Source organism: Macrobrachium rosenbergii, chromosome 3, assembly GCF_040412425.1.
Source record: "Macrobrachium rosenbergii isolate ZJJX-2024 chromosome 3, ASM4041242v1, whole genome shotgun sequence".
Taxonomy (NCBI): Eukaryota; Metazoa; Arthropoda; class Malacostraca; order Decapoda; family Palaemonidae; genus Macrobrachium; species Macrobrachium rosenbergii.
The window spans coordinates 43,891,812-43,906,244 of NC_089743.1; positions in this window are offsets into that span (position 1 = coordinate 43,891,812).

Sequence of the window (14,433 nt, forward strand, 5' to 3'; positions counted from 1 at the left end):
CGTTTGCGGTCGACGTTGACTGCCAGTCTGAAGTGGGCGAGAAAGTCTGCCCCCAGGAGCGGGGTCCTAACGTCAGGTACGATGAATTTCCACTTGTATCTCCGGCCAAGGATGAAGACTGACAGCAGTTTGGTGCCGTAGGAGAGGATGGGGGACCCGTTGGTGGTCGTCAGGGAGGCAGTCGGGTTTGGCGGACGTCTGCGGTCCTCTCTTGAAGGTGGGAACACTGACCGCATGGCTCCAGTGTGAATCAACGTCATCCAGCCGGAGACGGTGTTGCAGACGTAAAAGCCTAATGGTGCGGGGCCCCTGGGTGTTTCAGTTGCTGTTGCCATGGCGACCTGTGCGGGTGGCCGCCGCCTCCCCCGTTTTTTTGAAGGGAAGAAAAGGCAGGGGGCTCCGCATCTCCGGGCAGCTTTTCCGAACCTCTGTGGTAATAGCAAAGCCCCGGCTGCTCCTTCTTCTGCTGGTGGGATGGCCTTTTCTGGGCGACGACGTTGACAGCCTCCGTGGTGGGGTCCTCTGGCTGGAGGCAGTTGATGGGGTGTGCGGGCATGGACGCCCGCTTTGCCGCCTTTGTGGAGTCTGTCAGCTGCTGCGCCACCCTGATCAGGTCCTCGACCGGCAGGGTGTATGCCTCTGTGATCTGCCCATGGACCTCCTGCAGTAGCTGCCACAGGAAGATCTCCCTCAACAGGCTGATTTCTTTGCACCTGCCACTGCTGTCAGTCTCGGGGAGGAGGAGGAGGTCCTGGAGGGCATGCCATGTTTCCAAGAGGTTTCCCTACTTCCGGAGGTTGAGGGCAAGGTCGAGGGCGCGGGCAGCCCTTGGAGACCAGCAGGGAGCAGGTCTCGACGAGAGTGGCTTTTAACTCTTGGAAGGTGGCGGGCTCGACGTCGTCATTAACCACGGGGCGATCTTCTTGTATATCTCCTCTGGGAGGGCATTGATGGCGATGTCAGCCTTCAACATCTCGCCAGTTAGGCCTGCTACCCTGAATTGCCCCTCGACCCTGTAGAACCAGGATGCTGTGTTTTGATTGGTGAATGGTGGCAGCCTTATGCTGAGGGCCGCCTTTGGTTGGTCTGTCAGGGGGATCATTGCGTTGGGTACAGGTACGGCATGGAGGAGCACGTGGGAGGGGGTTGCATGAGGGAGGCGTCTGCCTCCGAGAAGTTCGCGGTAATTTGCATGTGGTTGGGAATGTCTGCGTCCATGCTCATTCCACGCTCTCACTTGGAGTGTGAGGGAACACTCGCGTCAATACATGCTTGGGAGTGTGCTGTGTGGTTCCGCTAATGACGCCAGTGACCTGTCGACGAGGGTCGGTAACGCCCGAACGCTTTGTTAGAGTGCCGTAGTGTGTCCGTTAGGGGCGTGAGCTGGTTCATCGGCCCAAGACTTAGTTACCGTTTGGGTCCATTAATGGCTTCCGGGAACCACTCCGGGGGTCACCACTGTGAGGTGCGAAATAATGAGCAGGAAGACAAGTACTGCTAGTTTATTGATGAAGTGATCCACTTATAAAGTGGTGTGTGGACGTCAAACTATTTCTCGACAAAAAGAGGACAGGTACATACAGAAAACATAATGATTAATAATGTCTGATGTGTTATAAAAATACTCCGTTACATGTACATAATGCATGGTCACTTGAACAGAAAATAAAATATACAGTTCACAATGATGGTAATAATATGTGTTCGGTCGACCCCAGGTCGAATGTGAAGGCACCACAGAAAACGGGATGTTCATTACAGAGAACACGTTGAGCAGGGACTTTACACATTCAACATTCTAAGCAATAATATTGTTACAGAAATAACTTATTGCTTTTAGGGAAATTTAGTACACACACAATATAAACATTACATAATTTATATTATATAAAAATATACATATATACAATTTATACTAGCAGAAGAATTTACAGTATCATATACAAAAGGTACAAGAATTTACAATAGCATTATTAGAGAACTGCTACAAGAATAACTATTTTCTTTTTATTATTGTGTGAACAATAACAAAAAGCACAAACAAAGGGCACCAAATTACACTAAGGTTGGGGAATTTACAATATCATATAGGAAAGGTGCAACAAGAATTTACAGTAGTATTATTAGAGAACAGTTACAAGAAGAACATTATAATAAAAAGAACATAAAAAAGGCATAAAAATACACAAAGGTTTTGGAGTGCTTGTACAAGTCGTCGTCGTAGTGACACTTGAAGTAGGCATCGTCGAAGGAGGAATTTCTAAGATGTTTTCCATGAAACTGTCACTGGTGACTTGGCTGAGATTCAGTAGTGTCAGAGGCGACGGCGGTGTCATGACAGGTATGTGTTTAGATGACCCACCTTAGAGACCTTATCTTACAGACCTTACAGTTCGTTCAGGTTGCCCCAGGTCCCTCAGTGTGAGGCACCTTTGATGTCTGCCAGAGAATTGCTAATGCATCTTCCGGTATATTTTGCATCTTCCAATCTTGGATGGTCTGGGATGCAGCTTAGATATTTGTCGAGCTTATTCTTAAACACATCTACGCTCACTCCTGTTATGTTCCTCAGATGAGCTGGTGATGCATTGAATAATCGCTGCATTATTGATGCTGGTGCGTAGTGGATTAATGTCCTGTGTGCTTTCCTTAGTTTTCCTGGTATAGTTTTGGGCACTATTAATCTACCTCTGCTTGCTCTTTCTGATATTTTTAGCTCCATGATGTTTTCGGTAATTCCTTCTATCTGTTTCCATGCCTGTATTATCATGTAGCATTCTCTTCTCCTTTCGAGACTATATAATTGTAAGAATTGTAGTTTTTCCCAGTAGTCTAGGTCCTTAACTTCTATTCTAGCTGTAAATGACCTTTGTACACTCTATTTGTGCAATATCCTTTTGGTAGTGTGGGTACCATATCATATTGCAATATTCAAGTGGACTACATACATACGTTTTATAAAGCATAATCATATGTTTGGCTTTTCTTGTTTTGAAGTGCCAGAACAACATTCCCATCTTTGCTTTGCATTTTGCCAATAGTATTGCTATTTGATCATTGCATAGCATATTCCTACTCAGCATCACACCAAGGTCTTTAACTGCTTCCTTATTTGTGATTGTCTCATTATTAGGTCCCTTATATGCATATAGCATTCCTTCTTTATCACCATAGTTTATTGATTCAAATTTATCAGAGTTAAATACCATCCTATTTACCTCTGCCCATTCATATATTTTGTTTAGATCTCTTTGTAGCAAGTTCCTATCTTCATTACAAGTAATTTCTCTACCTATTCTTGTGTCATTGGCGAAACTTCTCACTACCGAGTCCTTAGCATTACTGTCTGTCTACAATCATAACAAACAGCAATGCAGCTAACACTGTACCTTGTGGCACACCGGATATTACCTTAGCTTCATCCGATTTCTCATCATTTGCAATCACTATCTGTTTTCTGTTATGCAAAAATTCTTTTATCCATCTTCCTACTTTGTCCACAATATTATGTTTTCTAATTTTTTCCACTAATATATTATGGTCTACCTTGTCAAAAGCTTTTGCAGAGTCTAGGTAAACCACATCTGCATCTTTTTCCTTTATCAAATTTTTATATATGTTTTCATGGTGGACTAACAGTTGGGTTTGTGTACTTTTTCGGGGCACAAAACCATGTTGTCCTATATTAAACAAACTATTTTTGTTCCGACACAATATACAAACCCTCGGTCCTTTACATTAGGGATTACTTTCAGGCATAGGCTGGAAACGGCTGTTGAACTTCAAACAAGGTGGTTAGGAAGTTAACTACCGTCTGGGAGGCGGGAGTACCGCCTGCCCGGATGTAAACATTCCAATTTGCTTTTGGCCGTCATGGAATGCAGACGTTGTTCTTTGCTCTCTGCCTGACTGCACTTTTTCAACCTTTTGGTGGGAAAATTCCTTCTTTGTTTTCAGTATGAATGTTGATAAACCTTCTAAACCCTCCTATCCCCAGCGTGTGTGTCCTGGGGTAGGAGGCAAGAAATGTAATACCTTTCGGTCTAGCGTCGACAGGACCCACACACCCTTTGCCCATCTTGCAGGGGACGTGTATGTTCGTGTGACGCTCCTTGTAGCAAGTGCTGTTCCTGGTCTCCCGAGCAATGGAAGAGATTCGAAGGGAGGAGACGCTACCGTCAGAAGCCGGCCAAGGAATCGTCCGAGGGTAACACGCCCCCGACGACTCCAGTGGTGGATAATGTGTCAGTTCGTTTCTCCCTCCCTGCAAACTTCCCCTGCTTGCTCCCTCTCCCTCGGGTGAGGACTCCCCCTCCCATTCCTCATTCGTTTCATCGGGTATGGATGGGCGTGGGGGTGCGGTTGATCAGGACATCCTCTCGGGGGTCTCTTCTCGAGCTGGGGGGAAATTTTTTCCCCAGAGCGAGCAGAGACTTCCCAGTTTAACCCGACTATTTCCTCAGGTTTTGGGGTGGATAACCAGGTATCAGACCTATCCTCGGCCTGGTTACACCTGGGTCTACCTGGCGTTCCGTCACTGGAGGGCCTTGTATCTCATCTGTCTGGCGCTCCAGTAACAACGCACTCGGCTACCACTACCACCACCACATCTGTCACCATTTCTGCTTTCTCCAAGCTGCCTGTGTCGGTGGCTTCACACCTGGACACCCAGGTTTCGGCTGCCCCTGCCTCTCACCATTCCGTACCGCTGCCTCCTGGATTCCTGGCCCTGCTCTCACGACCTGGGCCTTCCTATATGGTGACATCAATGGTGCCGTATATGACTGTTCCTGCCCCTGTTGCTGACCCTGGCCCAATTATGACTATGGTTCCGGCTCCTTGCTTCCCTGTCTCTCGGCCCGGACTAACTACTGACTCGCTCCCCATCCTGGCTGCCCGCGCGCCACTCATGCCTTCATTCCCGGCTCCTCCTCCATATGTTCCTGGCTACCGCGCTGATGTTCCTGCCCCGGTAACTGCTGGCCTGAGCACCGCCTACGCTGCCCGGGTTGCGCCTGCTGTTGTGGCCCCTCCAGCTGCTCCTGTTTCTTTGGCTGCTACTGCAAGGTTTGGGGACCTGACTTCAATCCTGAGGAAGATGGCAAAGAAGAAGTCAAAGAAGAGATCAAGGAAGGTGTCGTCGTCTTCGTCTTCGTCATCATCTTTGTCTTCGTCTTCGTCATCATCTTTGTCTTCGTCTGCTACCTCTTCTTCCTCTTCTCCTTCTGAGGCTTCCCAGCCAAAGAAGAAGAAGCCTGGCTCTCCCCCCAACCACAAGAAGTCTCACACTGAGACCTCTAAGGGACTGCCTCCTTCCACAGGGAAGGCAGTAGGATCTCTTGCTGGCTCTTCCCGATCCATGGATCAGGGAACTGCTGCTCTGGCCCCCGGGTCAGTCGCATCAGGAGCCAAGGGCGTGCAGACCATGGTCTGCACTCCCCCTGCTGTGCCGAAGAAACCTGCTTCTAAGGCCAGTGGGTCCACGTCGGACACTCGTGCGCGAGTCGCTCTGAGTACCCGGGTTTCCAAGGAGACCCGGTTACCCCAGGCTGATACGGGAGAACTTCTTGCCATACAGACCTGGGTGTGGGGCGAGAGAAAGAGTCCGGGCATGCAGGTGCCGCGACTCTTCCTACTGGTACCTCCGTGAGTGCCAAGCCAGGTTCCCGGGAAAGTGCTTCGGTCCCTTGGGTCCGAACGCCTGGAGAAGCAGAGAAGAGGTCCCCTGCTCAGTCTTCCCGAGAGGCTACAGCTTCGAAGAAGACTGGGGCGCGTCTAGAGAACAGTGCAAGTTAGCGCCAGCCAGCTGCATGCTCAACTCCTCTCAGTCCCCAGCCGCATCTGTGCAGCCAGCCTGGCTCGTGGGAGGTGAGCGTGCGGCTCGACTCACGCGAGCTGCTCCGCTCTCCTCAGGAGACTGCTTCGCCTAGGCGAAAGCACTCTCCTCGACCCGGGCTGCCGTCACCACCGCGGGTTGGTGACCGCTCCCAGCCCGCTGAACCTGTTGGTTCTACCAGCAAGGCCAATGGGAGCGCCCGATCCTCCTCGCCTGTCCCCTCTACCTCCTGGGCTCCTTCTAAGGAGCACAAATCGGACAGGAAGAACTCTGGTGAGTTTTCTCCTCAGAGTTCTACCTCTGAGGGCTTATGCACCTGGCTTGGTCCTCGGCTCAACCAGGTCTTACGCCCGCGTGGTGCAGGAAGGATCACGGGGGTCTGCCAAGGTTCTCCCTCCTGCAGGGAGAGTAGATCAGGAGGACCACACTCTGGAAGGACTTGGGGGCCCTCTTCCCCAGGATGCGGACACCCCCGAGATACAGAGGACGTTTGCTGAGGTTATTGCGCTGATTTGTCAGCACAGTGACCTTGGGGAATTGACCATGGCCTCAACTGTGGATCGTCCATCGCGCCTCAAATCCTACTGGGGACCTAAGAAGGAACCCAAGGCTTCGGTGGGGCTTCCGTGGTCCACGCTTGCCAAAGAGGTCCTCGACCAGGTGAATGGTCTTGTGTCTGGGCAAGACAATTCACTTAGATCGAACCGCTCAGACAAGTTTCTTCCCGCTCCTCTGCCTCGCCAAAAGCGCTTCTACACACCATCGGAGAGGGCATTGCTGCCTAAACAGGTTGACCCAGACCTGGTACATCTGGATCTGGGTCTTACGGTGCGGTAGCTTACTGCAGAGAGCATCTCCCTCTCTCAGCAAGAAGCCGCAAACCTAGGAGCCACCGCCATGGCGGCCTTCCAGGCAGTCTCCTGGCTCAATCTGTAGTCCTTCACAGTATTGAAGGTAGCTGCTTCCTCGAGCGCTATCGTGCCTGGGGAGGACTCCACCTTTGGGAGACTGTGCCAGTCTGGGGGTAGGGCCATCTCCTACCTCGCCCACCAGACGGCAAACCTGTGGGCAAACCTGGTCCTGAAGTGGAGGGACGCCATTCTCTCTTGCTTCTCCAGGTCTGTAGGACCCGAGTCGGCAATGACCCCGCAGAATGGACCGTTGCTGAGTTCTGCCTCTCTCTTCCCTAGGGAGTTGGTGGACGCCGCGGTGGACAAGCGACGGGCCGATGACAGCGACCGGCTTGTCCACCAGGCAGTGGCCAAGACCTCTGGGTCTTTGCGTTCCACTGCGGCCAGGTTGGTACTTCCTCAGCCCCAGTCTTTGAAGGGGTCCCGTGGAAACACCCAGCCTTCTTCTTCCTCTAGAAAGAGCAGGTCTTCCTGCCCCTTTCAGCCCATTTTCCAATCCGGTAAAGGGGGCAAGGGGAAGAAGAAGAAGAAGAAGGGGAAACGCTAGGGGTGGTGTTCCCCCCCAAAAGCTGCCGAAGGTGGGGCGGTGCCTGTTGAGCCACTGTGCAACATGGCAGCGACACGGAGCCGAGACCTGCATAGTGGATGTCCTTCAAGAGGGATATCTACTACCCTTCAAGCCTCGGCCTCTCCTCACCTACTCTCCGGTCCATCTCCACACGCACGTCCAAGGAACTCCGAAGGACACTGCACTACAGCAAGAAGTGCAAGCCATTCTCGTAGAGAAAGCCTCAGGGGGATGGAGACCAGTCATAGACTTCTCTCCCTTGAACCGATTCGTTCGCCAGACTCGGTTCACGATGGAAACGGTGCAATCCATGCTTGCTTCCATCAGGGAGAACGACTTCATGCTTACGGTGGACTTCAAGGATGCATATTTCCAAATACCCATTCATCCGTCCTCTCGCAAGTACCTCCGCTTTGTCCTCATGGAAATGGTCTTCCAATTCAGGGCACTCCCCAGGTGTTCACAAGAGTCTTCTCGCTCGTGTCAGCTTGGGCCCACTAGCACGGGATATGTCTGCTGAGGTATCTCGACAACTGGCTGGTCCTGGCGAGCTCCCACTCGCAGTTGCTACAGGACAGGGATCGGCTCCTCGAGTTTTGCCGCGATCTTGGGATCCTGGTGAACCTCAAGAAGTCAGATCTCATCCCCAAGCAGAGGATAAAGTACCTGGGCATGCTGATAGACTCGGTGGCAGCAAAAGTCTTTCCCTCAGACTCTCGTATCAGCAGTTCCAGGCAGGCAGCACAGCTGTTCTTGTTATGACAGGAGCAGCCAGCCTGGCAATGGCAAGTCGTCATTGGTCACCTGTCGTTGCTGGAGAAGCTAGTACCTCATAGGCATCTTCACCTGCGGTCTCTACAGTGGAGACTAAAGGAGTATTGGTCCCAGTCCTGAGACCCCCAGTCCTTCCTCATTCCTCTTTCCGAGGAAGTGAGGGAGGACCTTCGTTGGTGGATGGATGACAGGAACCTCTTGATAGGAGCATCCCTGCATACTCCCCCTCTGGACATGCTGCTGTTCTCAGATGCATCAACCAAGGGATGGGGTGCACACCTGGAGGAGTTGCTGACTTCGGGAATGTGGCACTGAGACAACAAGTGCCTTCACATCAACACCCTTCAACTCAAAGCAGCCTTCCTGGCTCTCCAAGAGTTCTGGGATCGGGTGATGGGACACTCTGTGGTACTGATGAGCGACAATACCACAGTAGTGGCATATGCCAACAAGCGGGGGGCCTAGTATCCCTCCCGCTCCACCAGTTGACAATGCAGGTGTACAAGTGGGCCGTGGCTCACCTGGCAGAGCTGTCAGCCAGGTACATTCCAGACAAGAGGAATGTCGTGGCAGACAAGCTCAGCCACCAGAATCAAGTGATAGGAACCAATTGGTCCCTTCACTCGGAAGTGATGGAAAGGCTATTCGACCTGTGGGGGCGTCAAGCCATCGACCTGTTTGCCACCCAGCACAACAGAAAACTCCAGGTCTTCTGCTCGGTCATGCCGGACCCATGGGCTGCTGCGGAGGACACGTTCCAGCACCTTGGGACAACCTCAACGTTTACGCCTTTCCTCCGTTTTGTCTGATTCGCCGAGTGATGATCACTCCGAATCTCAGAATGATTCTGGTGGCACCCGGCCATTTGGTATCCCGACCTGCTAGCTCTCCTCTCCGAGGCGCCGAGAGAGATTCCCCACTGGCCCAACCTGCTGTGTCAACCCCACGTAGAGCGGTACCACCAGGCAGTGCAGTCCCTGTCTCTTCACGGCTGGAGGTTATCCACCATCTCCTGCGAGCGAGAGGCTTTTCGCGTTGCGCAGCAACAGAGATGGCAGGGTACCTCAGACGATCCTCTGCAGCGGTATACCAGGGAAAGTGGTCCATCTTCTGTGGTTGGTGTCGTCGACGGGGTATCTCTCCGGTCGGAACTACTATTCAGTAGGTTGTGGACTTCCTCGTCTTCCTTCGCCGAGAGAAGCTTCTCTCCGTTTCAGCTGTAAAAGGCTACCACGCCGCACTCGGCCTAGTCTTGCGGCTGAAAGGAGTAGACATCTCTTCTTCTTTCAAGATTTCCCTACTAATGAGAAGCTTTGAAAGGTCTTGCCCACCCAGGGATCTCAGGCCCCCTGCGTGGGATGTGACTCTTGTTCTAAGGAGCCTGACTCATACACTGTACGAGCCTTTACGAGAGTTGTCAGACAGGGATCTGACCCTCAAGACCGTCTTCCTGCTGGCCCTGGCATCGGCGAAGAGAGTTGGCGAACTACACAGACTTTCCTTTGATGTTAAACATTCGAGGGGATGGGGACCAGTTACGCTCGATTTCGTAGCAAAGACTCAGAATCCTTCGGTCCCTGATGCACTGTTCAAGTCCTTCACGATCCCCTCCCTAGAGGACTTTGTAGGTAATGAACCAGATGAGATGCTACTGTGTCCTGTTAGAGTGCTGCAGCGCTATCTGAAGAGGACTCGACGTCTCTGGCCTGAGTTTTGACGACTCTTCGTTAGTACTGGCTCAACCAAGAAAGAAGTGTCCAAGAACACCATCTCCTTCTGGCTTTGTGAGACGATAAGGAGAGCGTATTCTGCTGCAGGAGAAGACGACACCAGTATGCTTCGTGTGAGAGCTCACGAAGTCTGCAGCATTGGTCTGTCCCTCGCATTCTGGAAGAACATGTCGGTTGTGCAGGTGCTGAAGGCAGGCGTGTGGTCCCAACAGACTACTTTCACCTCCTTCTACCTCCGGGATGTTGCTCACAAGTCCTTGGACACATTTTCCTTGGGTCCTGTGGTGGCTGCTCAACAAGTTGTGTAGCTTACCCGGCTCCTGTAACAGGATAGGTTGCATCTTGCCTTAAGATGTACGGTTGTGATTGGGAGCATGAATGTAGATGACTGGCCTCTCTTCTTTCTCCCCATCCTGGCTCTCTTCCCAAGGGCAGGGAGTGGATGTGCCGTTACATGCTGGAACTGGCAGTCGATGCAGATAAGCACCCAATGGGAGCTCCCGTTCTATTTTCCGTTCAGGTTGATAGAAGCAACCCCACTTCTTCCCCTTGCAAGGGGGGGAGGGAGACCATGACTATAAGACAAACCCAATGCTTGTGATTGCCTTTATGTCATCCGACTCCAAGTTCTTCCTAGCCTACTTTGCATGAACTGACGTTTCCTCTTTCATGCAAAGGGACCCAGAAGTCTGACAATTGATCCCGCGTTTCTTACAACCCGATCATTTTGTCAGAGGCAGTTTTTCCCTTCCCTTCCTCGACCAGGAAGGGAAGACAAGGTGGTGAACTCCAGTCAGTTCAGGAGACTCAGATTCCTCCCTCCAACCGGTAAGTCTCCTAATGTAAAGGACCGAGGGTTTGTATATTGCGTTGGAACAAATCACAATTTTTTAAAGTAAATTGTATTTTTCCTAACTATACAAACCTGAGGTCCTTTACATTTTGTGCCCACCTCATGCCACCCCTCAATCTGATACCTGGCCCGAAAGGCAAATTGGAATGTTTACATCCGGGCAGGCAGTACTCCCGCCTCCCGGATGTTAGTTAACTGCCTAACCACCTTGTTTGAAGTTTAACGGCCGTTTCCAGCCTACGCCTGAAAGTAATCCCTAATGTAAAGGACCTCGGGTTTGTATAGTTAGGAAAAATACAATTTACTTTTAAAAATTGTGATTTCATTAAGTGTTTCATTATATTTTTCTTCATTACCCTTTCATATACTTTCATAATATGAGATGTTAGACTCAGAGGCCTATAATTACTTGCCTCTAGTCTTGATCCACTTTTGAAAATAGGGGTAATATATGCTAATTTATGTTCATCATAAATCTTGCCTGTATCTACACTTTGTCTTAATAATATTGCAAGCGGCTTTGCGATAGAATGAACTACTTTTTTTAACAAAATGGCAAGGACGCCATCTGCTCCGCCTGCTGATCCATTTTTAATTTCATTAATAGCCTGCACAATATCGGCTTCATTAATATCTTATTTCTGTATCATTATCTTCATTATCAATTCTAGGTGTAAATTCTCTCTTATATCTTTCTGCTAATATGTTGCATATTTCCTTTTTTTCATTTGTTAATTGCCCTTCAATTCTTAGAGGGCCTATTCCTACTCTTCTTGTATTCATCTTTTTTGCATATGAGTAAAATATTTTGGGGTTTTGCTTGATATTTTTTAATGTCTTTTCTTCTAAGTCCCGTTTTTAATTTTCTTTTGACTGTATAATCTTTTGTTCTGCATTTTCTATTTTACTTTTTAGTTCCATCACTTTCCATGCATTCTTTTCTTTTGCAAGACCTTTTTTCCACTTTCTGATTTTCTGGAACAAGATCCTTCTGTCTCTTGGTATGCGTGACTGATGTTTACTTTTCTTCTTCGGTATATATTTTTCCACTATTTTCTTTAATGTTTTATAAAATAATATCTGTATTTACCTGTATATTATCACTTATGAATATGTCTTCCCAGTCTTTGTTTAATTCTTCATTTATTTCTGACCATTTTATACTCTTGCTATAGAAATTGTATTTTCCATATCCTTCCCATTTTTTCATCTCTTGCTTATCTCTGTTTTCATGTGCTTTGGAATGGACTGTTAATTCTATGACATTATGGTCTGAAATACTCGTATTATACACTATTATTTCGTTAACATAGTTCGCCTCGTTCACAAATACTAGGTCTAATCCTTTCTTGTTGGCAGGTGATTTATTTACTGAATGTTATGTTCTAGTAGCATATCTAATAGCTTTTCAAATTGCCTCTTATCTTCTGCACTACTATTACTCTCTTTTTTATATGTATAAATACAGCCACAGTCTCCTATTCGTTCTTTCCATTCTACGAAAGGAAAGTTAAAGTCTCCTTCCTAGGAGTATAGTCCAGTCTTTGTGATTTCTACATATATCATCCAATTTGTCAATTATTATGTCAAACTCTTTAGTATTAGGGGGTCTGTATATTACGATGTTTACAAATTTTTCAGATTCAAATTCTACCGCTATTAATTCACATTCTGTGTTACTATATTTCTCACAGATTTTTCCTTGATTGATGTCTCTCCCATATATCGCGGTTCCCCCTTGATTCCTATTTTTTTTATCTGATCTATAAGTTTGGAAACCCTTTATCTGATCATCATTACCAGTCTCTTGGGAATACCAGGTTTCACTTATATTCATTATTGCTATTTTTTCATTTTGAGTTTGTTCTTCTAAGAACTCTATTTTTTTTTAAGTTACTCGAAACTAAACCCTGCGCATTCATCACTATGATGGTTTGTGTGTTATCTCCATTATCTAATATGGGTAATAATAAGGATTTTCCCATGTCTCTTTCCTGTTCTGATATGTTGTTCTTTTCTTCATTTCCAGAAATTCATACATTAAAAAATCCAACTTTTCCATTATATTTGATCTTCCATCTTCATATTTATTCATTTTGTGCATATACCTGCATTTATCTTCATATCTGCACCATCCCCTAGCATCATAGGTACATTGCTTGTTCCTTGCACTATATCTAGGTGCTGATGCCTCTTATCATGGTGCTGACATTTCGTAACGTGTTGTTGACTTGCTTTTTTCCTTCATCACATGTTCTTTGTTCCTTTCTTTATTTGCTTAATTTTTACCTTGATTTTTTATATGTATTTGATTTTGATTTTTATTCTTCATGGCTACATGATGCATATGCCTACATTTTTTATTAAACCTACATCCATTTCCTTCTCTCCAGTTTTTACATATTTTTGGATGTAGATCGCTGCATTCCTCCTCATAGCCATCTAGATATGCACATTTGCCATAAATCTCGTAATTGTGACATATCTTGGGATGCTTGTAATAACATCTTTCACCAAATCTGCAATTCCCTCTTTTCAAAAGGGTGCATACTGTGTCTTTCTTTTCTTTTTTTTCTTGCTTGCTCTTTCCCATCAGTATGAAGATCTGGGTACAACCTCTTTGGGATCTTATTTTGAGTTATCATGTCATAATTTATTTCATCATATATATGCCGCTGTATTGCCTCATATGTGGAATCTATGAGTTTCTCTGCATCCATACTCTTATCCTGTTCTTTGTTTTCATCATTTTTTTTCTATCTCTTCAATCTTATTTTCTTCTTTTCCATTTTTGGAAGAGCCTTCTTTTCCTCCACAATTTGTACATTAAGTCTTGATTTAATAACCTTGTCGATCCATTGGACATGTTGAGCAAAATACTCATTGTGTCCTTATTTTTATTTTGCTTAACTTCTTCTGCACATGTAGGATGAGTAGGTACAGCTGGCATGCATAGCATTTCCTAATCAGGTTTTGTGGATTTACAATGCTATACCACACTACAGAGTTTGCATGCTTTAGGCATTCGTTTTCCTGTTGCATCAATCAATATATTCACTATGCTCACCTTATTCATTTTCTTTGTTGGAATGTGATGATTGATGTAAATTTTCTTTATAAGTCTTTTGATAACTTGAACTTTCTTTGGTATTCCTTCAGTTATTTTCATTATATTTTCTGCAGACTTGCTCCAGTTTGAAGGATCATATCCTTGATCAATATGTCTGTGAATATTTTAGCATCTTTTTGGTTGGAGTTGTTGTTGATCTCAGTGAAAGTGGAACCTTTCCCTGCCAAAGTCATCATATTGTAAAATATATCTCTAGGCATGCAAGATTCCTCCAGCACTTGCCACTGTTGTTAGACACTTCCATGATGTTCAGTTTTTAATAATTCACTCAAAAAACAACTTAGTCGACGCTTTATCGAAGAAATTCTGATATTAATCTAATCACTGACAGTTAATCAAGGCACTTCTAGCTATAGGTCATTTTACAATCTAATTGCATGTTATATACATGATATCAGGAATTATTCAGACCAAGAACGAATCATCTTGCACCGAGAATGTCGCAAAAAAATACTGCCTGGCCAAGGAGACAGCCATTGAAGCTAAACTACTTGCTGTTAGCATCAGTCGGTGAATTGCTCTTGTGCAGGAAGAAGGCGACTGTTGAAGGTGCAGAAAGCTGAGGCATACGAAGGATGAGCCCTCAGAGCAGGAGGCTGAGGAGGGAAAAATGTGGCATGGCGTTTCTTGT